Source organism: Acipenser ruthenus, chromosome 13, assembly GCF_902713425.1.
Source record: "Acipenser ruthenus chromosome 13, fAciRut3.2 maternal haplotype, whole genome shotgun sequence".
Classification (NCBI taxonomy): Eukaryota; Metazoa; Chordata; class Actinopteri; order Acipenseriformes; family Acipenseridae; genus Acipenser; species Acipenser ruthenus.
In genome coordinates this window covers 6,248,357-6,275,863 of record NC_081201.1, presented here as the reverse complement: position 1 = coordinate 6,275,863, position 27,507 = coordinate 6,248,357, and the positions used below count along the sequence as shown (strand labels likewise).

The 27,507-nt window shown below is 38.3% G+C and overlaps 1 protein-coding gene across 7 annotated transcripts in view; it reads right to left on the bottom strand.

Annotated features, from left to right (window-relative positions):
• The window catches only part of LOC117418366 (inactive rhomboid protein 1), a 61,697-nt gene extending 35,421 nt beyond the window's left edge, over nucleotides 1-26,276 (bottom strand). For 2 of the 7 annotated variants that reach the window (XM_034031325.3, XM_034031327.3), the window contains exon 1: nucleotides 26,078-26,213. The gene's annotated coding sequence lies outside the window, so the exon portion shown is untranslated. The other 5 variants (XM_034031324.3, XM_034031323.3, XM_059035555.1 and 2 more) reach the window with 4 other exon arrangements.
• Between the last annotated feature and the right edge of the window lie 1,231 nt (nucleotides 26,277-27,507).

Genomic DNA, 27,507 nt, shown 5'->3' with positions numbered 1-27,507 from the left:
TATATATATATATATATATATATATATATACACACTATGCATTTGCTGTGTTTTATTATAATTAAGCACGATTTTCACCATGCTTTACCATACTGGCATTTGTGGTTCACCTGGCTTGCCTGATGTTTACCATGCTTTTCACTAAATGCTTGTAACCCAACGCAAGCACGGGTGAGAACGTTTGTCAACTTGCTGTAGTTTAGTATAGGTTACACATTACATTTTTTTATTGAGAGCTCAGTTGGATTGAAAACCAGAAGACACAGGGGTCCCCAGGGACCGGGGTTGAAAACCACTGTTCTAATGGGATGCACCTCACGCCTACTGCATGTTTCTGAGGGTGGGTGTAGTTTAAACTAAGTCTAAAGTGCACTGTTGATGAACCAACTATACACTACTGAGACCGCACTTTTGCAAAGTAAAAATGTTGTTTGATATTGTAAGTTAAACCCACAGTTTGCCGTAAAACCCATGAATTGTGTTTATAATAAAGCAAGCGCATCACATTTCACATTTTACATTGGACAGGAAACTGCAAGCCAGGGCACCTGCAGAAAAGACTATTTTAATTACAATACGTCAGTACATCGACCAGTGGCTGCTCGTCGGAGGAGGCACTGCCTACTCGATCATTTTAAAATAAGTAAGTTCGTGTTTATGTATGTGTTTATATGTAATATACCACTTTTAATTTATGCAGAGGCAGCCACCTAATCTACATTCTCAACTCAGTCACCTCGGTACGTTCGCCTCCGCTACAGTAATGATTAGCACGTTTATTAGGCAATCATATTCTTCCATTTCTTCAGCAGGCTGGAATCGAACACGCCAGTTAAGTCGTCTAAAATAATAGCCTGTTTTAGCCAATCACCGGACGAGTGCCATCCACATTGATGACCACAGATGCTAACGCTGACAATAGTGAAAGCAGAGGCGCAGGTGAAGGACGTGCCAGCGAACACAAATACACAGTACAGCTTATTTAGATGCATTTAACTTTCAATAATTATGTTTAATTAAAATTAAGGGGGGAGGAGGTTTTCCATCATCCACCTTTGCTTCATGAGATACAGCTGAGTAATTGAATTGTGGTAAAACGTTAAAAAGTGTTGTCAGTCAGGAAAATATATTCTTCTGCTGCTAGCGGCTAAGGGGGGACCCCAATACCTCGTGTTTTCTGCCTCCACGTTTTTTTGGACCGCTAGCCGCCAGACTTTGACACTATACCTACTAGCCATGTTTGCATGAGCTGTAACTGGCTATATCCAGCTGCTTACGGAATATCTTTGATCATTAAGAACGACCTGAGGTGTTTTCACTGTAGGTTCCAGAAAAACCTGCCCACTAGTTATTATGAGAACACGTTACACAACACAAACCGATACCAAAATGAAGTTATACATTTCTAAACATACATGGTTATATAAATATAATAACTATGTACAGTATTAAATAGCTATACACCTTTACTAGATTAATCAATACACAGAACTAGTAGCAATTTGATTTAACTAATTCTTTATCCTTCCAATTAAAAAATGTGTTTGTTGTAAATGTAATGCTTTAATGTGTTTAATTAGATACTATAATAATAATAATAATAATAATAATAATAATAATAATAATAATAATAATAATAATAATAACAACAACAAAAATGATAATAATAATAATAATAATAGTAATAGCTTTACCATGCCAATAGTAAAAAAAAAAAAAAGTTTTAACATTTTCTTTGTCTAACATTTGGTGCAAGGAAAATAGCTTGGACTTCGACTTTGGAATAAAAGTGCGGTGATGTGTTTATATCACTGCTGTTCAGCAGCACGATGTGTAGACATGTGAAATCAGACGGCAGATTGTATTGTAGCCTTATCAATTTATGCCAGGTGCAGAAATACTGTAGAGGAGACCAAACTTAATCTTTTTTAAATCCTCAGCTGAAAGAAAAAAAAAATCTAATTATCAATCACATCCACTTACCCTACTTGAAGATGGTCAGCCCGTCTTCAGGTGAACTAATGTAAATTGCACTGTGTATAAATATATTATTAGATCAGCACACTTCCAGCATAAGTGTTGGCTACAATACCATGTATAAAATTCCAAAGTGAAAAATATTTTTAATTATTAAAAACGGGGTGAAAAAAAGCAATAAAAAAACTCTCAGTGAATTTAAGCCAAAAGTCATGAAGTTTCACCCAGACTGAGCATTCCAACGAAAGGTTCAATCTCAACGTCGCTAGTACTAGTTTCTCTGTCTGACCGAAGTTCAGTTTCCCAGAGCCCGGCCACGCCTCTTTTTTTAGCCGCAGTCAAACAGTAAGGGGAAGAGGAGGCGGTCCCCGTCAGTTAGTTTTCACAGCCAGTCGTTTGCCAAGTGGGGGCGTGACAGAATCAGAACCAAGTGATAGAACAAATATGGGCGTAGCTTTGCCGGACCAGCAGTCAGCCGCAGCGGCAGACCTATAAGAATTTTTAAATCTGATTTACTCATCTACAAAGAATGCCCCCACGAATGATTAATAACCCACCACCCCAGGAAAACAGAAGCAAAACGCAGGTGTTTGAAACACCAAAGCCTCTATTGCTCCATACAAACGGGACCAACACCGAATCGTATGGGTAAAAGAGCAGATAGCAATAGATGTTCTTGCGAGAGGTCCTGAGATACAGTGAATATTACGCTGCACTAATGTATTTTATGTTTCCAGTATCCAATGAAATTACAGACTCTTACTGTACCGGTGTATTTATTTATTTATTTATTTAATTATTATTATTATTATTATTATTATTATTATTATTACTATTATTATTTACAACATCACCAAAGTAGCCTTTACTGGGTGAATAGTAGGTAAGAGTTACACACTTTTTTGTCCCATTTATGAATGGTAAATTGATGTTGTACTTTACATAGCATCCAAACTGCCAATACTGTAGTTCAGGGGGTTTCTATAGTGGTTTTGGACATTCCAAGAGTATTGTAAACAGCCTATTCTGTGAAGGGTCACATTTTTAAGTGTAAGTTTATTTGGCTTTGAACCTTAAATTATCTCCCATATTTACTGAGGGGGCAAGAATCTTCCCTTGCTTATGCCCAGTCTGGCAGGCAGTTGATACATTCGAGGAAGATCAATTTAAATAGCATAATACACATCTCAAAGCTTGTGGTTCTTGGTTCTCTTCTCTACCCACTTGAGCACCTTTATGATTAAATAAAATTACACTGTTGTCTCACCTCATGGTTTTGAAAATATTGAGCTGGTTTGAAAAAAACAAACAAACAAACAAAAAAAACATTGAAGACGTCCCACGTGGGTCATTTACTTATCAGACAGAACATTTGACTAAATATTATGGTTCAGTTTATACAGTACCTTTGTTTGATATGATGTCAAACAGAAGGCTGATTCTGTTCTGGAAAGTTAGTGAAGGGACATGTGCCAGAACTCTCTTTCATCACCTTTCATAGTATTAGGATAAGCTCTGTGTCTTTACACAAATGGAACATAACAGACAAAAGGCGATGAGGGAGAGCAGGTTAATCTGCAGGCTCAGCTGCTCCAGGTGTTTCTAATTTAGACTCCCTACTACAACCCCAGCTCTAAATGGGGATGATTAGCTGAAGTTACATATTGAAAAAGAGCCCCTCTAGGCAAAAGCGCTTCTGTGGGTGGCACCTGTGAAAAAAAAAAACATGAAGTAATAAACCCAGCAATGTACAGTAAGCACTTCCCTATCTACTATCAGATACCTTCCTTAATCCCTTTAACTGTGCGTCTATCTCTGTTTATCTGGTGAGAAAAAAAAATGAAAAAAAAAATTCTGATCTCACTGCCAATTATAATGATGGTAATACATACATTCAGGATGTAACATGGCTTTTATTAGAGTATTATACAGTATATGAATCACCCTGGACAGGAATCTGTCATTTTACAGTACGATTCCCTGGTGCTGCAAAATCCTCTAATGATAAGCTTTTTTATGTCAAGATTGGGAAAGCAGATATAGAGATATCCTAGAGTTGTAAAATAATACATTTTCAAAGTCAATTTTAAGGAAATAATTCCCTGGAAACAGTTATATTTTTATGGAGTGGTTAGAACCATTAGAAAATCTACTGGCAGCAGTCTTTTTGGGGCTTCCTATTACAAGTACAAATACCCCCAAAAGACTGCTGCCAGCAGTTTAACATCAGGGCTGAAGAAAGAGAAATACTTGTATTTGATTAAGTTTAGAGAAAGTGAAGTGGGGTTATATTAATCATTTGTTTTGTGCAGCTACTGGCAGCAACGGAATCAACTGTCTTAGTGCCATTAAAAATCCAACTGTAATAATATTTGCCATATTTTTTATCTCAATCTTTGGCAGAGTTATCATTTAGAAATGTAAAGGATTGTCTTTAAAAAATGTCCTTATTGTTTTGTTTCCCAGAATGTGGATTAGTTAGATAACTAGTCTGTTCTTGTAACTCTTAAAGTTGCATTAGTTCTGCAGATGTTTCTTGTAATTACGGGTTTTGTGAGTAAGCATAGTATGATGCATTGTTTTATATCATGTGGATTCTGGTATTGTTATATATGAAGGAAGAGGGTGTGGTTATTATTTATGTTTCAGATCCAAGATTCCAGTATGAGTTCTCATTATTAGGTGTCCACCACAGTAATTTTGATTTAAAATGGAGTAAAGTTGACTTCCTACTTAAAACTTGTATGTCCTTTTTTCCCTTCAGTTTATGTCAGTAACCTTATTCAAAACATGGTAACAGTATAGTCATTTTCCAGAACCATTCAAATTTAGGCACCCAGGTAATAGAATTCAGATGAGCAATGGCAGTTCTTTCTTGCTCTCTCACTTGGTAATGCAATAGTGTGTCTCACGGTTACCCCAGCAACACGCCATTGAATAAAACTGTTCTGTACATTGTACAAAAACAACAAGAAAAGGGGAGTGAACATAAATTCAGTACATCAACACGTCACTGAATGGCATGGAAACTCACAATTCACAGAACTAGAACAGTGGAGAGAATTCTGACAAAGGTGGTCTATTAATATTATTAACAGCGTGTCCCAATGATTTATTAAAACAGATTCACTGGAACCAGAACAAGCTAAGATAACACCATTTCTTTCTGAAAAAAGAAAACAAAAAGTAGGTGTTGAAAAACTTAACAGATATCCCAGAGGTCCCATAAGGGTCTTAGTTATTTCTTGCTAGCCTGTAACATTACTTTTTTTGCTTCACAGAAAGAATGGTGCAATCCTAGCACAGCGGTTAATGCTTTGGTATGCACATGGTCCTATCATTTTGTTTTGAGAAGGGAACAAACTACAGTTTTTATTGGATAGGGTGTTCACCACAGTGTGTCAAAACAAGCAGAAAAGCAAAGTAGTAATCTCTTCTGATCACCTCATTCAAATTCCGGACCTACTCTTATCGGACACTGGGAATTCCAAACATTCTCATTGGTGGTGGCATGAATCAAAGAAGAACAATCCTCACAGTTTCTGTGTAGGACTGTGTTTTGTCCCAGTGCCAAAATCCACGTAAGAAATATACACTAGGGTAATCTATGGTGAATGCATAGTATAATAATGGGGAAAGCATGGTGGAATTAAACCGATTAATGAATATCAGGGACCACTGTCCCAGGCTTTGCAGTTCTGTGCTTGCTTTACATAATGAAGAAATCAAGGGATTTAAAAAAAAAACAAGCTCTGTTGTGTGTAGGAGGTTCCTCCTCGCCAGAGCAATGCACTTAATGTCACAGCACTGATCCCCTCTACAGGCGGGATAAGGTAGTTAAGCAAGTCACTCTTAGTCAATGAAAAGCACGTACATGGGTAATTTTGTTTTGTAAATGTTTATAAGGGTAGTCATTCATTGTTTTGATTGTTGGTCTTCCCATGTGGAGCCACCTTACCTAAAACAGCCACCTTACCTAAAAATAAATCATTCAATTAATGGGACGAGTGCCAATTTTAACACAGCGGGGTGAATGGGTTTTTATCTATCCCAATGCAATAGATTGTAGAAATGCAAAAACTGCAGCTGCCAGTCATTGCAAAAGCCAGCAGACAGCTGTTAATGTCCATTGTTTCTAATCAATTAATCATTGTAAAACAGCACTATTAATTAGTAGTAGTAGTATTACTACTATACTGCAGTGATTAGCCTCTTTTACAAAACCAACGTGACATAAACAGACCAAAAAAGGAACTCATGAAGTATTTATTTCCAGACAGAGTTGCTATTGCGACCTTTTGGACAGAGTCACTTCCCTTACTGTATTTGTGCCTTCCGCTATACAACTGGGTCAGGACCCCACTCGAAAAAAGCTGTGGATTCTCAGCATCTCAGCTGGACAATGCACTTTATATTAAAACTTACTGAAGACTACAGCTGGTGTTCTGTGTATGAGGTGTTCAGCTGCCTCTAAACCCACCACATAGTTCCCACGCACCCAGGTGCCTGCTACAAAAACAAAGCTTCAGGCTTGATTGTGCTTTTACATTTTCTTTTGACTTTTAGAAATGTAGGTCATTAAAACGAGTGCCGATTAAACTCCCTGTACAACCGGTTTAGATTTTGATTGAGAAAGTTTCAATATTGGTTGACGCAGAATATTGTCAACTCAGAATACATGTACTGTATCTTTCTAATCAGAGGAACTAATTTCTGCATGGACAGTTCTTTTTTATTAGTTTTTATTTTGCAGAAACAGTAAAAGTAGACCTAAATTTAATCTCTTCTAAGGTTCGAAACCTCTCTGCTACTGTACAATTATTACACTATGTAACACAATTTTTGTTCCTGGGTAGTAAGTGTTATTTCCTAATTGCTTATGCCTCAAAAGTATAGAAAATGGCTATTATTCCCCACAAACTTTGCTTTTGTGACCAGGACAGTGATATTTTGAAATTTACCTATTTCCAATGAGAAAACGGGCGAATTTGTGTCTTTTCGTTCACATAAAGTCAGAAAAAAACAACATATAAATCCAAATTAACATGTATTTATACTAAAGTAATACAAAAATGACTACAAAAGATTTAGAAGTGAGTAGTTTTTCGAGATTTACGATTATACTGTAAATCACTTTCACGAATCAGCCCCCAAAAGTAGTCTCCCATCATGTTCTCATTATACTGTCCTTGGTAGCGGCGTTCAAAGTCCAGTATATCCTGGTGGAAGCGCTCGCCTTGCTCCTCCGAGTACGCTCCCATGCTCTCCTTGAATTTATCAAGATGAGCATCAAGGATATGGACTTTGAGGGACATCCTACAGCCCATTGTGCCGTAGTTCTTCACCAGAGTCTCAACCAGCTCCACATAGTTTTCGGCCTTGTGATTGCCCAGGAAGCCCCGAACCACTGCGACAAAGCTGTTCCAAGCCGCTTTCTCCTTACTAGTGAGCTTCTTGGGGAATTCATTGCACTCCAGGATCTTCTTTATCTTTGGTCCGACGAAGACACCGGCTTTGACCTTTGCCTCAGACAGCTTAGGGAAGAAGTCTTGAAGGTACTTGAAGGCTGCCGACTCCTTATCTAGAGCTCTGACAAATTGTTTCATAAGGCCCAATTTGATGTGCAGTGGTGGCATCAGCACCTTCCGGGGGTCCACCAGTGGCTCCCACTTGACGTTGTTCCTCCCCACAGAGAACTCGGTCCGCTGTGGCCAGTCCCGCCTGTGGTAGTGCGCCTTGGTGTCCCTGCTGTCCCAAAGGCAAAGATAGCAGGGAAACTTGGTAAAACCGCCTTGGAGACCCATCAGGAATGCCACCATTTTTAAGTCTCCTATGACCTTGATGCCATCTCAGAAAAATGCAGATATGTATCCACTTAGGCAGCTGGAACTAAACTGAACTGGTGGGCTTAAGGCCCCTGTATTTATACAACTATTTATATTACTGGAAAGTTCTAGAAAGTTCTAGAAGTTACTCCAAGTTTACTCAGCACTGAATCTATCTGGAATGTTCTGGAAAATAGGTAAATTTCAAAATATCACTGTCCTGGTCACAAAAGCAAAGTTTGTGGGGAATAATAGCCATTTTCTATACTTTTGAGGCATAAGCAATTAGGAAATAACACTTACTACCAAGGAACAAAAAAAAAAAAAAAATTGTTACACGGTGTTATTAGCTGGGCAACAGCAAAACTGTCACAGCTTCATAACAGTATATTAAACTTTCCAGCCAGTGGACTGTTCAGTAACAGTGCTCTGTGCAGACACTAACCCCTCTTTCTTTAACTGCATAGTGTTTTTTGTTCTTTTTCTTTATAAAATTTGATACCACTCATGAATGGAAGGACTACTACATAAGAAACATAACACAGAAAATGTGCATCCCTACACAAGGCAAGAAAAAAATAGCTTATCAGATCAGCCTACATATGGAAACCTTTGTTTAACTCTGAACCCAGACGGTCAGTCATTGCTCTGAAATAGACTGACGCTCTCTGGAAAACCTGCCCTACTATGATTCATGATGCATTGCAATCCTAAAATGCTTTCACTAAAGCGGATTACTAGAAGAAATTAAATGTATAGAAGTGTGTGACGGGGAGAGCCCTGTCGTTGGGTCTTGCGGAAATGTGTGCAGCCGGGAGGCAGAACAGGAGACACGTTGCTGGGCAACCAATTGAGCAGTAGGTGCTCGCCCAGCACTGAGCTGATTGGGGGGGTCCAGATTGGCTGGGGGTTTACCCATCTTGTCTTTATAGTTTCCTATGTAAAACTTACAGCTGTTACACAGAAACGTTAGATCACACAAGTAGTCTATAGGCTAGTATTTAAACAACGAGCACTACTGTACATATACTGTAGTGTCTTTAGCATATGAAAAATCTAATCTTTATTGAAGCCAAAACAAAAAAGGGAGAACATGCCTATCTAAGCCAAAACTAATATTTTCGGAATTCATTGTTAACTTCTGTGGAGTTAAACATGTCTGTTATGTCTAATGATTCATTAGCTGCCGTCATCTAATTACAAAGCAGTGGGATCAAAGTGGCCACAGCCTATTGGGAGAGCAGGCTGGATTAATTAGGGTTTGACACTGTGGTACACACTGGAATGAGTGACCCCCTTCCACACCCACTCCAAAACCACTGCCAACTCAAGAAAAAATCCCAGGTCTGTGATGTACAGAGAGGACTTGAACTGGTGATATACTCTCGGAAATCAGGCACGCTCCCACCCCTTCGCCAAAGTAATCCCTTGCTCTCTGACTCCTTGCCAACTGGCAGACGGTCGCAAATCAATTCTGATCTTGAACTCGTCACTGGTGCCAGCGCTGGGTGACGAGGGTTCTCTTTGAATTACAGTACAGCCCTGCCATTAGCACTACACAGTATGGCAGGCTTGACTCGTCAAACCTTGCAGCCTTTCCATAGGCAAAAGACAATCGTTTGTGAATTGTACCAGTTTCCCCTGGAAAAGGACTGGAAATTAGCCACTCTGTTAAACAGTTTGATCCTTCTCGCCACCACCTTCTCATTCGTCCTCTGTTTCTTCATTTACTTTCTAGATAGGCAGAATAAGATATTACAGGCACTGTATGTACTTTCAATTTTGTGATACATCTGGTTAATTATTTTCCTGCATGAATATTACATATTAACATCTGCACTTTTCTTCATCTAAATATAGTTGTTTAATTAAAAAAAAATAGTTATTTGGATAAATCTACATGTTATGCACTGAAGTGGTCAATGCAGACTTGAGGTGAATAATAATACAGCTAATAAATCAGGCTATTGGGTAAAGAAGTTCTGCAATTTTGTTTTTTTTTAGGAAGCGTTTTGAGGAAATTGCTCCACCTTTTGTGTCTGTGCTTAAAACAACTTCAATTTCAGGGTGATAAAAAGCAGGTTATAGTTTTCCTGCTTCACAATGAATCCACTTCAAATACTTGCCAGAGTAAGAAGTATGAGCTCTTAAAGAAAACCAACATTATTTTTTAGAAACAGTATTCCGCCTAGGGGTTTCTGATGTAGTTTGTGTATTCAATCCACCTTCCATCTGTCTGAGCGTCATAAACTTTAGGATTTAAAACCTGGTTTCATTTTACCCACCGTAAACACTTATGAATTCCAGATCAGGGTTTTTGATGAAGATGTAGCCTGAAGCCTCCTCTAAGCCTGCTCCTGCCCTGGATGTGCTTTGAATGATTCGAAAGTATAATCTGTCATGACTGAAACAACCACATGTCAATTGGGGATGTGGGTGGCAGGGGGCTCAGGCTAACTGGAGTTTGGATGGCATCTCCAGCACTGGCTTCAAAGTTTTTGATCTGAAGTGTTTAATCATCGGCTTTGCTCTCAAACGGAACTCACTTCCTCCCCAGGGGACTCATTATTCCGATACACTTAGATGTGCCAACCAATCAGAAATTCCCTCCTAGCTGACACACAACAAAAGTAGTGACGTACTATAGGCAGGGGAAATATAGAACACGAATGAATGAATGAATGAATGAATGAATGAATGAATGACGTACTACTTTTAGGGTTGTTAGATTTTGCTAACCTTTCAACTGTTTAAAAATGTGTAACCGTTTAGAAACATCTTAAAGCATTTATACTTTCTCTTTGCAATCAATCAGAAAAAACAAGCATAAGAAGCCTGTTATCTATTTTTAAAACATAAATCACTATAACATTTCTGTGTGACAGGAGCACGTGTGTACAGCATGTATGTGTGTATGGAAAACAATAAATATTCATATTGCTTAAATATGAAAAACACTGTACATCGGCTTCTACTGTATAAACAAGGCTAACATACACACTTCACAGGCATGACATGACATTTCAACTTTTAGGAACAATTCGAAATGTTTAACACGGGTAACTTTTAACACCCGCAGTTTATAATATCTGTAATTGATGTGGCGAGAATATGTACGTCATCTGTCGTGCCAGAGAAAAGATACTATTGTTGGGGTTCTGTTTGGGATGGGTTGTATAATAATGAGTAACTCTACAGAGGTCAGCTGAAAACCTGTCTCTAGATAAACACACCCCTTCTGTTGTTTATTTGCTGGTGGTTATCTGAACACTGATAACCATTTACAAATAAACAGCTTGCACCAATAAAACAGTGTCACTAAACAAATCAGCAGGGGTCAGCTATACCACCAAGTTCAACTGAAGTTATGTAAACATGTTGATGTGTTTGTTTTGTTGGATAATAATACATTACCAGTGGATCAACAAGTTTAGCTAGTTTCCATTACAGAAGGAAGCTCATGGGACCAATGGGTACTTATACTCTTTCAAACTTAATTTGTCTGAATGCAAAACGCATTGTACGGTAAAGCTCAAGGCTATGTCTTCTTCAATTGAAAACAAGACATGTTTCAGGATTCTCTACACATCAGCCTGACAGATCAACTCATGTTGCTTAGTTACTGTATTTTAGGGCTCTATACAGCACAATATATAACGCAGAGATTTATGTTTCTGAACTGGTAAATAATTTAAGTTAAACATATTTATAAAAAAATTCACCTTCTTGAAGGATTTTTTTTTTTGGAATCCAGGAAAAAATTCAACCACAACATGAAATAGATGAGAACGGAAATGAAGCAATATTTCTTTTTTCATCAAACTATAAAGTTAAGTGAATTATTGGGCCAAAACATATCTTAACATCCTCTTCCTCCCCCATGATTTCTTCTGCTCCAATCTTATTGAGACTTCCTTCTCTAGTTGTATGACCTGTTTTATCTCATCGCAGATCCGGTCTGGCCAGATGGCAGTGATGTGCAGAACAGATTCTGCAGCGGAATGCTGTGATTAACTTGCTCAAATGATTTCTGTTATGCTGCAATGTAAACATTCACCTCGTCTGTCAGGGTAGGTTTTAGGGCATGTCTCAAAAGTCTAATTCAGCAGAAAGAGTGAAACACAAAAAACAGCCCTTAATAAGCCTCCCTAATTCTAATAACCCAGACAGAAAAGCCTCTACAGCCTTGACTGTCACAAACGACAAGAACCCAGACTCTCAAGCTGAGGGGGGGTCTTTTATTTGTGTCTACACTGTGATGCAGTTCCTAGCGTTTGAATCATGTTGGACTGTGAGGTGGCATTGGCAGAAAATGAATGTTAATAAATAAAAGTCGCTGGAACTGCATTTCCAAAATACACACGTCATGCTACATGGCTCTTAACTCCGCTATTAAACTCTTGAAATCGTGAACCAAGTTACAGCATAGCTAAGCCAAGCATTCCTGAATATTACAGGCTAGTTAACTTTCCCTCCTCTGCTAATTAACAAAGCAGGAACACCACTGCGGAATAGCTGTCAGAGTTTCCTTTCCTGAGACGATAAGCCGGAAAAATGAAAAATGAATCATCTGGTGAGCAAATTTATATCATTAGAGGAGCATTTTTAATTAGCTGTTTCTACTGAAAAAAAATATAATATTTAACCATATCATTCTCAAGTTAGACAGTACAAGGACTGTACATACTGTCTAAATACAGTACAATTCACAAGGCTTTACTGTAACTCATAAGGTATTAAAATAATATTTAAAACTGATTTGATCGAAGAAATTATTGAAAAGGTTCCTGACTGTTCATGATTCAATATCAAACTAGTACTTTTTCCCATCGGAGGTGGGCTGCAGTCTTCTTTCAAAAGAGCTACTTCAGATAAAGAAGAAAAATAATCACCCCAGCTGTTTCTTTTCAGCCACAGCCTGTGCTAAACACACTCAAACTGTACTGTGCTTGACATCCAAATCCTGCAGATCAGGGACGATCTAACAGGAAGCAACTTGATGATTTCACCGAACACCTGCAGCACACTGCAATGCATATTTTAAAGATTTGTGACCATGAATTAAAATATACCAAGGATTAGGTTTTCTTCATCATAAATATTCTGCTTTAGAAATACTAGGCAGCAATCTGGCTACAAATCTTTTGCATGCTGCAACATGGAAAAATCAAGTGCTGTCTTTTTTTTTATAAGAGAGTAACTGTGCCTTTGAATAACAGAAGAAAAAAGGCAGAAAAGATTAAATTATAAATAACTGTGGCTTGAAACTTGCCTTTGTTTTGTTGTGGACGAGGTTGTGTGGTACATGGGTGGTCAAATTACTTACAAGTCCCTGCAGCGAGTGCACTTATGTGCTACTTAGCAAGCAATTATCACGATCATTTAAGTATTACTTTTTTGCTTTGACGTTAGATGTCTGAAACAGCACCCATGAATAGATTATTTAAGTGTTGTTTCCAGACGTCTTTATAACTTTACACAATATGGATATGCAAATTCCTTTAATAAAGATCATCATAAAATAACACCAAGGCAGCAAGCCAACATGTGCTGATGTAGCAGCGAGGCTTTGGATGCCCGGGACAACGGCACGCCCTTCCAGTGCAAGAAGAATCCATCACTAAAAAACAGGAAACAAGGGAACTAAAAAAAGCTGCCTGCTTGTCTTCAGGAGGGTGGACCACTTCTCAAAGCTCTACAAAGAAAAAGAACACGCTCTAGTACTGCAGGAGCTGTGAATACTGTGCTGAATCAGATAACTGGCTGCTGGTAAGTTAGAGAATGCATGAAATGTTTTGTAACAAAACATGAACTACATTTGTTAATGTCAGTTAGTAAGTTAGTTTTAAAAGCTTTATGCTTTTTCCCCTCAAAAAAAAAAAAAAAAAAATTTACACAGCAGAGCTTTTACAACCATACACTGTCCCAGCAAAGCCAACAATGTGCTAATCACTAATATGTTCTTAATTGTGGGATTTCAGGGGATCAGTCATGCTACTACTGTACTGCATTCCAGAGTCAACGATATGAGCCCTTGGTGTTAGGAAGAGTTAAAGCAAACAGGTCCAATGTGACATGTCTCATATATAATTTGACACAGAATGCCTCTCTCCCTAGGTGCATATCCGCATCATTTGTGCAGCAAACATTAGCCCGTCTTTCTCATTTAGTAGATTTATATTAACCCTTAAGCTTACACCTAAATACGCTGTCAAAAAAAACAGTGTCATGCATAAAACAACATCTTATACCATGTTTATTTGCAAGGACCAAGGCAGTGTTTTCTTTGTATGTTGTGTATTACACTACTGATAGACCCTCCACATACTTTAAAGAATGAAGATACAAGAACACGCACAGGAAACTTACAGGACAGATACATAATCTGTATCTGATTACACAGTGCTTTAAAAGAGGAAAGTAAGATGGCCAAAAAAGCAGAAATCACTCTCACACAAACAAAGACTTATTTTCATTTGATTCTGGCTCATGTCTTTGTCTTCCAATGACCAGCCCCTCTGAATTGTTTTTGTGTCTTTGGCAGCTTTTGAAAAGATTCAATGGGTGGCCCTCTAGAAGTTGCTCATAATAAACCAAGCTAATCAGAAAGAATCCAGCGGCCAGTTGCCGTGGAGCCTGTGATTAGTAACGCTAGGAGCCATGGATCAGCTGACAGAGATATCAAGTTAATTTTAGCCAGAACCAATGTGTGCCGCAAAGTGTAGAGTGCTCCAGACACAAAGAGGTGAGGTCAAATGAAAAAAAAAAACAAGGGAGCCAAGAGACACATTGGACAGAAATCCTACGGGAAGTTTTTTAATTGGTCAGCGCTTATCCCGTGCTGAACACGTAGTTTAAGGAGCATAGTAAGACACAGATTATCCACTCTGCAACTATTTGCACTTCATTGGTTGTAACACTAGCACTGATCCTATTGTCTGCAGCAGACAATTACAGTGCAGTCCAACTAAACTGTACAGTGGTTTACCCACCTCAGTCCATTCACCTCCAGGATAGGTTCCAGACAGGAGATCATAGGAGGTCAAAGTCAGGGTCACTCAACAAATTCCACGTTGGTGATTGCAACAGTCCATGTCCCAAGTCGATTCAACAAATAATCCCAGCAAGATGCAGCTATACATCAACACAATAAGCATCAATCCCATAGACTGTGCTATCTTCTCCTTTGGAAACCTTTCTATAAATACAGAGAGGATCCACGCTGAGTAAATACAGAAAACAGGAACTGAGCCTTTAGAGCTACTTAACAGCATACACACATTTATAAGTGATCATGGCCGAGCAGGTGTCAGCAACATCGAGGGCTTTTTTTTCTTTCTCACTGCTTGGGAGCGCCTTCGTCATGCTCAAAGATGGTCCCTGTAAGTGAGATGCCTGCTATTTTAGTCTCGTCGGGCTCCATCGGTGAGTTCAAAGGCACGTGGAAAGTGTCACCCGTACATCGTAAAAAGAAATTCTGGTCTGGTGTGGATCGGGAGGGGGGTCTTATTTCCACCCAAGCAAAGCACTGTATCTGGTGCCCATGAAAAGATGGACTGTGTCATCTATTCCTGTGGCACTGCGTGGCCGGAGGGGTGCGTGCAAGGGTTCTGTAAACTTTCAGCGCGCAACCCCTTTTTAGAATGGCATGGTACGGATTTACTAAGAGTTTGCTCCAGTGTAAAGCTTACAACATTTGTTCATTTCTAAAATAGAAAATAGAGCTGTAAGCATGATTATTTTCACAGCTTTTTAAAAATAACACCAAGTCACATGCACCAAGTCATTAATGGATCTGTGTCTTACCTCCCATTAGCACTAGCTATATTATGGTCCTCCCGTTCTGATGTTGAAAATCTTTTTTACTTGAATACTTTTTATGGTATTTGTTCTTTAATGATGATATTTCAAAGAGAAAACTACTGAAATAAAAGCTTCCATAGCTTCCTGGTACAAAAACACTCCCTGTGCTATATCCTCTCAGGTTAGGTTGTTTGTCGATTTCTCATTTTACAAACTTTCAATCTATGAGCCAAACAGGTGTGCTTCTGCCACTACTGGCAGCGATGAAAAGGATATGTTTGGTACGGTAATAAATACATAAAAGTAGAAAAAAAAACTCCAGCTCCCTTTCTTCATTTCCCAGATTAAAGCCAAGCAATTTGAATCATCAGTAAATCACAATGATATATGACTGTCAGTGAAAAATGTAAACATGACGGCATCAACCAAGCTCTCTGTACCGTACCTGGGGCTCCAGCAGAACTCTAAGCCAGCGCCTAACAGGTACATAAGAACATAAGAATATATTGAAACAATGGGGGCCATTAGGCTCATCCAGTTTTTGCTGATTGTTCTCAAAACTTTGTCAAATTGGGTCAATGTGTAATTAATCATTTATGTTCTCATCATTTTATTAAGATGTAGTTTACCAACATACTACTACTAATAATAATAATATTATATAATATATATATATATATATATATATATATATATATATATATATATATATATATATATACACACATATATATATATATATATATATATATATATATATATATATATATATATATATATATATATATTTATTGATAGATATAACTGTATAACGCACACAGTAGTGTCAATTTAGGATATGTTATTTAAGGGGGGGGGGTTAGAGAGTTCATTACAAGACACCATTTAGTGTTTTCATAACTTGCACAGTTAAGAGTACCCTTGTATTATGATGCACTGTTAGCACACAGAAGCAGGAGCAGGAATATGCTGATGTTTCCAAGGGTGCCACTGCTGACAGCTAGCTTGCAGGTTTTGGCAGTGCAGGCAGCAGTCTGGACCGCAGCAGTGCCAAGTGTAGACACTTGACTTATTAATTATTCACTGCCAAGGCCGAGAGCCACCAGGCATTTTATACCATACAGTATATACCCTCATTAATACACCGCCCATGTGAGCATAGCAAAATATCATTGGTTATATAATTCAGAGGAAGGGTAATTGGATGCAAAGAAGCCGGGATAAATCAATGGACAGCACTGTATAATTACTCTTTATGAGAGATGGAGAGTCATAGAACTGTATATTCAGCCACTGAAGAAGGATACAACGATGCAACTTGAATCTAAAGGGCAGACTGTAAGTGAGACGATACCGTCATAATGGGTCCCCCTCTTCCACCGCCAATTGTGATTTCTGAATGAGAAAGTAATAGGTAAATCCTGACTGACAGCAACCGTCTGCAGTTCAAAATATCAGCACTGTCCCATACGAATTTCCAAAATAAAATATTGGTTACTTTTAGTTTTTTACTCTGAGCTTAATATACCCAAGCTGGTGACCTATGCAATTTATCCATTTAAGGTCAGGCTTGACTGATTAATCTCGTATTAAAACCTGAAATGGCTTAAACTTCTATGTAATAGTCTTATTTATAGTAATAGGCTCTATGGCATCATGCGGAAAGCTGGTAGCTGGTTTGACAACTGAGCAGCTGTTGTGACATCATAAAAAGGAGCAATGAAAATTGTAGAACGTGGAATGCCAGTTAATAAAATAAATATAATCAGTTGTCCCAGTTGTGACAGGGCACATTAATTCCCTGTACCTCCCACCAGCAGGGGGAACATGGGGCACCTGTCCATCCAACAGGCGCTGGCGACTATGGGATTAACATTCTCAAGGAGTCAGTTTGCTAGGAGGCTGGTGGAGGGAAACGAGGTACACCCGGTTCAAAGCCCAGGTAAATAGGTACGGGGCGGAGCCAAGGTGTACAAAGGGGGCAGCCTCTCCACCGGTCAGGACAGTGTTCCTGGGACCGAGGAGAGAGAGCGTACCAGTGCTGGATAAAAGTCTTAACTTTTCAGTGTTTTTCGGCAGACTAAGCAGAGCGGTTTCCTGCCTTTCGGTTGCAAAGCACTGGTCAAGCACAGGACTGCGGTATTTAAAGGACCAGGACTTATAAATAAGTGCTCCTCTCAGGACCTGTCAATAGTAAATAGTGTATTTTAAAGTGACAGTACATCTTTGTTTTATGCACAGTTTTTTTTTGTCTGTGTTTGCAAATAAATGCGGTTGCTCTATTTCTTTTGAAACTTGACTCTGCGTGTCATTCTGAGGCTTCCAGTCCAGTTCCTATTTGTGCTGCGATTACTCATCACAGCTCCATCCCTGATCACACTACTGAGCGAATCCGGTACAGCGTCCCAGAAAACAAAACACGGAAACACCATCCTGTGGGCCTCAGCTCCATGACACGAGTTGAAACAGTGCTCAGAGACCAGGCCAAACGCCAGATTCCGGTCGCTTCTCTTCACGGTGAACTTCTCAATAGCATTACAGCCTGTTCTATATTTCAATCCTTTTCCTTCTGATCCCTATTAAGAACAGTGCTGAGTTGAGAAGCCGTGTAAGCCATAAATGATCTAACAGGCACAAGACCCTGTTACTTTTTTGGGGGGCTGTGACAGGATGGCTGGGTGGATAGAGACTCAGAGACAGTAACTGCAGGTTTCAAGCACTGGGGTGCATGTTTCTTAAACAAAAATAAAACAAAAACACAAAACAAATAGGCACAGGGCCAAACAAAAAGCTTACGCAAAACTACAAATCAAACAAAGAGTCAGGCCGAGCAAAGCCTTCACCAACTTAAGAAAACAAAGAAAAGACAAAGCCACCAAACAGACCTTCCATGTGGTCTCCCCTCTCCCAGGCAGATCCTCCCAATGGAGCTGTGTAGCTCCCTTATATACCATGTGGCCAGGGTTGATTGACAATTAATCATTCAATCAATCAACACCTGGCCACATTCTCACATGTATCTGGCAGGGATCGTTATTAACCGTATCCCTGCCAACCACCACCACACACCCAATATACACCATACACACACACACACACACAAGAACAACAACCCCACACAACAAACCCAATATTTACAAAACTAACAAACAATACATTATTTAAATGTGCAGGTCTCTGCCCTGCCAAAGGGGCATTATTATAAAAAGCTGACGGAGTAAAATGCGTGCTGCTTTGATTTAAGCACACCCTATACAATAATGAAACAATATTCCTTTTTGCAGTATCCGTTGCCTTTTTGTTTATTTTTAGCTTTGTAGAGTATTCATAGCCTGTGCAGGAATTACAATAATTTAATTTGCTTCAGCTGAAGCAGCTCTGACTATGGTGGTTTGCCAATGAAGTAGGAAGCCTTTTCCCAATTGGAAAAAAACAACACGTTTTTTATTCAACAGTTTTACAGAAAAACTAAATTTGCATTCCTAGCAAAATAATTGGAAAACAAAAAAACAAAAAAACATGAAACAGGCCTAAAAAATGCATAATTAAAAGTAATGTTTTTTCAATGCTATAAGACCTCAGGTACCAGGTTCCTTCCCAGTCAAATACACAAGAGGTAGGTTTAAACGCTTTGCTGGCTCTCACACATCTCTGCAGAGACACACAGCGCAGCACACTGCATTAGCGCAGGTTACCGCATAGGTGTAGTTGTACAAAAAGACAGCCAGCTAAACTTGTCTACCTTCACTGAGCCGCAAAGTTCAATTTAAACGTCTGATCACAACAGATTGTACCAGTGTCACATACCCCAGGAGAAGTGCCTAGTGGGTGAGGTGCTTGTGATGTAATTGATGACTTGTGTGTGTGTTCTCTTTTCCTTTCAGCAGCATGCTAAAAAAGTAACATGCTGAAACCACATTACAGCCCTGCCTTCACGGATAAGCAAGCAGGAAACTGGCTTGGCACGGCTTCTGAGGAACAGGTCAGGGGCTCAGGGATTCCTGCTTTTTTATGTTCGATGTTCTTTATTTTTCTGTTTTTCCTGAGTGCTCAGTACACAGTGCTGGTCCCCTCACTGCACCCACAGCACCACATGAATGCTTCAGTTGACACCAATTACATTTCCATGCTCTAATATAGTTAATGAATGGTGTTTTTTGAGGACAGACAGGCAGCTATGTGGATGAGTAGAGGCTATGTTGTCTTATTAAAAATAGGTTCAGTTCGTCTTCAGGAATTTGACAAAAATACAAAGTATTGTTGTCAGTCTGTAGTTTAACTTGTTCACATGCATCAGATATCACAAATACTGTCTAACTGTCATGATGCAACTCCAGTGGGATCAAACCGCAGTCACATTCATTTACAGTAAAAAAATAATAATCTTGGATAGCTGCTGACGGCAATTATAACACTATAAAATAACTAAAAAACATCATTTACCTTTATGATGGTGGTTGTTTGCTGTGCTATTCAGTACTTTTGAAAAGCAACTGCAAGGACAGCGGCAACATAATTAAAATGTAATCCTAGGTTAAGCAGGTTTGTGGATCTATAGTACTATTGCATTTATATATAGTCTGATCAATAGTGGAATTGATTGATTCACCTGTGGATTTTTGTGGATGGCCATGTTCGATCGCTTGGTATGAGACAATTCCTATTCTTGCTACATGGTTTATTTCGGTCCTGCCACCTTGAATTCTTCCTTTGTTATTCCCAAGGATAAAGAAAAGACAGTCACTTCAGAAGGAGCTCTATTCAGGCTCCTTAGAACAAAAACATAGAAGCAGCTCACGTGGAATTCAATACCATATCTTTGCTACCCAAAACAAAGCAGCAGTGAGACTTTTATTTAATTTTCTATCATAACTCAACCCATGAACCAAAGGGGACCGACAATACACCAGAGAGAACTGAAAATCTGAAATATGAGTCTGCAGTATTCCTAAAACATGGAAAACAGATCAGCGAGTATAAATCTCTATTGTATACAGTATTATTATGGCTGGGGAAGATCAGGATTTCTGAGTAGCACACGTTCTGGCTTTTTGACTGGCGAGTGAAGTAGATGAACGGGTTCTGTGTATGTTTTTTGGCTGTCACTCAGTTTCTTTCTGTCTTCTCCCACAACCCCTCTACCCAAAAATAGAGAACAGTTTTGGAGGCTATGGTTTTCCTACATCCATTGTTAAACTAACTACAAAACAAAAACCAAAAAGAAAACACACAGTATAGACTTCAGGAAGCCTTGATTGTACAAGAAGATAACAGAAATCCGAAACGGATTTCATTTCATACTAGGATGGAGATGGCTGTCTACAGGCACAGCATGCATCCTGCAGTTATGCATTATATGACAAGCTTGTTGTTTTTTCTGTTTTAAGGTCCTGGATTTTAATTAATAAAACAGTGAGTGCTGCTACTGAATCGAGTCTGACTTCCATCAAACCAGACAATCTGCTTGGCAACATGCCTCTGTCGCTATTCTTTGTGACATCTGTTTACCCAAACGAGGACGTGTTTTGTGTTTTCACAGGATAACAAGATTTTAAATGGAGATATTCCACTTGTCATATAAAACAGTTGGACTACCCTATGCTGCTGCTGCTTAACTCACCTGTCACAGCAGTGGATAAAAATCACTTCATGTTGAAGGTGCTTTTGTTAACCTTTTCGTTCAAAAAAAGATGGTTCAGTTAGCGCTTGCTACCACTTGGCAGCCCAATATTTTAACAAGACATTTCAATGCTTTTCTTAAGGGGGCAGTAAAATGCCATGTAAAGAGTAATGTTAATGGTTTAAGTCGACCAGAAATGGCAGACTCTCTGCTTTTTCGGTTCTCCCCAGTGTGTCTGTTACCAGAATGTCTTTCTGCCCCAGAGTTTCCAGTTCCTGTAAGGGGGTGAAAGCTCTGCAAACTTTTGTGGTGTAAGCTGTGATAAAAATGAAGGAACAACTTGGTCCTGAAGAACTTAAACAGAGACAGAGGTCATTTTTTATTGCAAAAATAATTTGAATAAGAGACCACATTTTTGCAGATGAATGCAGCTGCAAGAACTTTTATTTGAAACACCAAGAGCAGTGTATTGATATCTCACTATACTTGCAAAACTCGCTGCACACACACACAGCTGAAAAATCCGTACACATCCCATGTTCCTTTAATTAATTCCACCAATATGGACACAATTCACTTTGAAAAACAATTTTACTTACGAAATTAATGTCATACAGGTGTTCTTATAAAACAGAACTTGTTTAGCATACATGTGCAAAGCAAACACAGATCCTTACAGTATTTTAAAGCACATCTCACTATCAGAAGTTCAATGGGGTAGTGCAGTCACTGTTTTCCGTTTGGTCTATTGCTCAGGTGGTCTATTCCCACTTATATCAATCTGACGGAGACATTTCAAGGGTGACAGGCACAGAGGTCAGGGTGTAGGTGTCGAAATTCCTCAGCTGCTTTTTTTTTTTTTTTTCACCAGCCCAACCCTAGCGACTGAATCAGAATGCAGAGGCCAAGATTAAAAGAAAAGAAAGCTGTTGTATGGACTGGAAAATAGAAAAAGATTGAGTCTGTATTGTTGGCATACTTCAGGGGAATTCACTACAAAGGCATGACAGTGTTTAATAGGAGGAACACACCCACAGGAAAATGAAAGCCTCCTGGAATGCTAAATAAATACCACGTCTCATGAAACAACAAAAGCTTGATTCCATGAGAACAACCCCAGACCAGAGAGGCTGCCTGCTAACCGCTGCAACCCGAGCTCGGCTCCCCAGCTCGGCACTCCACACATGCCACCCGCCAATCCCAGATCCTGTGGTTTTGAAAAATGAAAGGCTTGCTAGAGTACTTGACACTCACTGTGAATAGAGCCGGCTCGCTGTGCACAGACACTACAGGAGCAGCACTAGCCATGCAAATTGCCTAGTTGCTTACTTAGCAAGGGTTGAAATCTTACACCTGACCTACACAAACACTCCTGTATAAAAAATAGTACTGTGCTAAAAACTAGTGTTTCCTATACTTTACTGCAGTACATGCTATAGTATATTAGCATTTTTTGGATGGGCAGCAGTGTGGAGTAGCGGTTAGAGCTCTGGACTCTTGACCGGAGGGTCGTGGGTTCAATCCCCGGAGGGGGACACTGCTGCTGTACCCTTGAGCAAGGTACTTTACCTATATTGCTCCAATAAAAACCCAACTGTATAAATGGGTAATTGTATGTAAAAATAATGTGATATCTTGTAACAATTGTAAGTCGCCCTGGATAAGGGTGTCCGCTTAGAAATAATAATGGTACTATAGTATTTGATTTTTTTTTTATAAGGAGTTGGCAATTTGTGGAACAAAAATGTATGATAACAGTCAACATGTAAATGAGCGATGATATATGGTGATCTATTTTTTTGAAGGCCACAAAACATCTATATTTTCCATCGTTTGGCAGAGGCAACACTATTAACCAGAACAAAATTGTTAAGAATGTAAAAAGTAGTCTTTTTCTGACACATGTTTTCACACGTTATTCAAAAAGTCGTGCTATAAATGCAGACATAAACGGTTACTGGATTCTTTCCATTTTTTGTCTCTATGGACAAAGCAGTTGTCTAAAGTAAGACAGTAGAAGAAATCATCTCAGTAGCAGTGGGGACAATTCTTTTCAGCTTTACATGGCTACCCACATTTCAGAAACAAAACAGTGAAGATGATCAACATGAACCAATGCATTACTGCTTAAAGTATACACGCTGCCTGAAGGACTCTAAACTAAGATTAAGCCTTTAAAAAAACACAAAAACAATTGAGTTTTTAAACAGAAATGGCACTACGTAATTCATCGTTCGTTCTGTGACAAGAAAAACAGGAAGCTGTAGTCATACCATTTACAGAGAAAACTTTACAGAGAAAATTATTTTCAAATGAACAGTTTCCAAAAGAGCACAATGTCAACAGTAGGGCTTTTTATTATTTGCTAATACATTTTTAAAAGGCACATTTTGAAATAATAATAATAATAAAAAAAAAACATTAACACGATAGCTGAACAAAGAAAAGAAGCTCAAATTGAATTTACAATTTTAACTAAAAGTTTAGTTGGGTCATATGCTACAGTAAGTCATTGTAATTGTCTACATTCAAATTATTTATTGATATTGACCTTTGATGTACGTGAACAGGTATTTTTAGACTAATGATTTAAATACAATAGATCAAATGGGTGGATCGAATGTAGCATGTTCATCCTAAGTAATAAAGAGAAGTGCTGCCTGTATTCAAAGTGTGTGGTGTGTTCTTTATACAGTCAGCCAGAGACACCCTCCACTGCGGAAACCAGCACATCTGAATGTTATTAAATATCCACACACTGTATTCCTATTATTATAATTGCGTACTGTTTCTTAACCAATGCCTATCCTAATTACTCATCCACATTTAGCTTAACTGTCTACAAAAGCTTTTAAGTAATGCCATGACCACTTCATCTCGGAAGAAGAAAACATTGTACTCTCTTAGGGCTGAATGGCTGCAATGTATGAATTGCAAGGGTCATGGGTTAGAGTTCAGCACAGAAATGCATTCCAGTTCTGTGCGCTCCAGAGCATGTTTGAAAACAGATACCCTGCTTGTCTCCTGTCTGGGAGACAGATGTTACGCATTATAAATATCTTCACAGGATGCCAAGGTTCCAAAAGTCAGTCCCAGCTTATTTTCAAGGATGTTTAAGAGGAAGTTGGTATGATTTAATAAACCATATATATCAAATAATTAAATGACTAAATGAATGCAATTATATAAAGATATGTACAACATATCGAAACACTGGCTCTTTGAGCTAAAATATATATATATATACACAAACACCCCATTATATATATATATATATACTGTATATATACAGATATATACATGAACATCTGCAATCCTAATGAGACAAATCAGTAAACTGGAGGTAAATAGTTGCTAACCGTTGAAATCAGGAGGATACGTCAGTCACAGAACAAAACACAACTCATTTTCTTCCAGAATTCTTTTTGTACTGTGAAAGAATGGAACCTTTTTTTTTTTTTTTTTAAATACAGACACATTTTTTAACATGATTCCAAAATGTAAGGTCATTCACTGTCATTGACACAAATAAACTGCTCAGCTTTTAGTAAGTCTTGTGACCAGGCTCTTATTAGATAACATGGGTGTAAAAAAAAAAAAAAAAAAAAAAAAAAAAAAATCCTGTCAATTTATACAACAGTATCTACAGAACACTGTTTCAATGGAATTAACCTTTTGAAATCAAAGGTACGCTGTATTACATTTTAGACCCACTCCATATTGAGATATCAGATATAACTGTATTAGTGAAGTCTGGCATGTTTCATTCCCATTTACAATCTGATTAAAAGCATACAGGCCCTTTGGGAGCACTCTGAAAAACTGTAGCAAGGCCTATTTATACCACAGAGATTTGTGACTTGAAAACAACATTACTGTACACCAGTGGGACAAGTGAGCAGTAAACATGACAGTATATATAATATATATATATATATATATATATATATATATATATATATATATATATATACACACACACTCGTAGGATATGTGTATTTGAAAGGAATGGTTTACCATGTTCGAGGAATGGTTATTTCAAGTCCTTGCTGAATGCTCACATGAGACATGGATCCAAAATTGATTATTTGCCAGAACTTAGAAGCCTGATGCTGCCTTCGAATTAATCAAGTGTGTACGAACAGACTAGCCACATAGGTGTTTATTACACACCTGTTCAGACAGCATCTGTAAACTCTCGACTATACTGGACTATAAGGCACCCAATTGTACCAGTACTTGCATCAGCTTGTACTTGCACTGAACTGCTCCATACCTTACCACATTCTAACTATAACTACTTACCATATCTTGTATTTGATTTTACTCTTATAGGTAACCATACTCGCGTTTTTTGTAACTGCTCTTATTTGAAATCATTCTCATCCATTTATCATACTTACTACCTGTTCTGGACTTTACTCATATATGCAAATATTTATTATAAGTTTTAACTGCTCTTAGCAAAACTCGCTCTTACTTATAATTTACTGTATTCTTTATTTTGATCTTACTTGAATTTGTAACAGTTGTAAGTCGCCCTGGATAAGGGTGTCTGCTAATAAATAAATAAATAAATAAATAAATAAATAAATAATAATAATAATAATAATAATAATAATAATAATAATAATAATAAGCATATTCTCATTTAAGAGAAACTGGACATAAAACAATCACAAAAACAAATACAAATAACAAAAAACCTAAACGTAACACAACCACTGAAGTTTATTTTGTGTCCCGAAATAAGGTGTCAAACAAAACCACTTAAAAAAATGTTTGCTGTCGGTTAGTAGCAGCAACACGTTATCAAATTGGCATATAAATAAAACAGACTCTGTTCTCTTACCTTTTGAAGCACAGACTTCTACTGCTGCGGCTAATCTAAATATTGTTTATCCCCAGTGCTTCGGAGGAGCATGTGAGCATGGTGTTTAATAGCCACGCAGTGTTTCAGATATTTAAATTACACGAGCACAGTGCAGCGCAAAACTGACCTCTCTCACTTCCAGTTGCCGCCGCTGTTTAGGGTGTGACGTCATCGACTAGCAAGGATTCCAGGTTGACAGACGAATGATTGGTATTTTTGAATTCCAAATATTGTTTTCTGACATTGATAAGAATTTAACTAACATGAGTTAGTCTAAATGAAATATATATATATATATATAGGCGATATTTACTGGGAATGTAAAAAAAAAAAAAAAAGAAATGAAAAAGAAATGACCACGATGAAAAAAAGGTGTTATGCAACAAGTTTTTAATTTTAATTTTACATATTTCGACAATGTAAGCTTGTATTTTTTTAGCATGGCTATACAGTCTAGAAATGTGGTCAATTGTGTTGTACAAGGTTCCATTACTACAATGTAACGTTATTATTTAATGCAGGGTGACAAATTTAGGAAAATAAGGCACCTAAAAAAAGATACATCCTCCTCAAAAAAAAAGCTATAGCACCGTCTAATAATAATTACTTTCTTGTTTTTCATCACATTCAATTTAGAATATAGCAATTGCATGGTTTCTATAAACTGCGTCACAATTTCAGAATTCTCCTGCAAAAAAGCATTATATATATACAGTTGACATTCCCTTAGAATAAATGGGCACTGCTGAGCTGCTAAGAGAATAATACAGAAGCAAGCTGCCAAGTTGCTGGAGGAAATACAATTAAAAAAGCAAATTGTCCCACTAGGAATACACAAGGAGCTGACGTGCTCCATATGGTAGAGCTGTTATTGAAGTGTCTCCAGGGACCACAGCTCATTACCTTTAGAATTGCAACCACAAAGACCAGGAAAACATACTCTAGCTTACAATACCTCCAGCAAAGTTATTGTACCGATCTGTGCATTTTTTTTGTACTGTAATTCCCGATTCTGCGTGTGTTCCCATTGGCCTGAAGTTTGCTACCGAGGACTAATGGATGTGTGTGTCCCTCTCCCCTCATCTACATACAGGGGGCGCTAAGTCTATCAGAGGGCTGTGTCCAGCGGGATGTGTTGCGGTTGTCATGGTCCCTGTCTCTGTTGAATCCTGTGCTGCTGTGCAGAGCTGTGGACTCTGGTGGGTGCTGAGATATCGTCCAGATAAATAAGAGAAAGGATTTGAAAAAGAAACCAGTGTCTATCTGTTTTCTGCCTCTTGCGTGTAACACTACATTATTTAAATTTCACTTCCATCTTAAAGCTATATATATATAGGCCTCTATTGTTCCATCAGCACAAGACATAGAGTGTTGATTAGTTACATGATGTAGCTTTAGAATTTCAAATG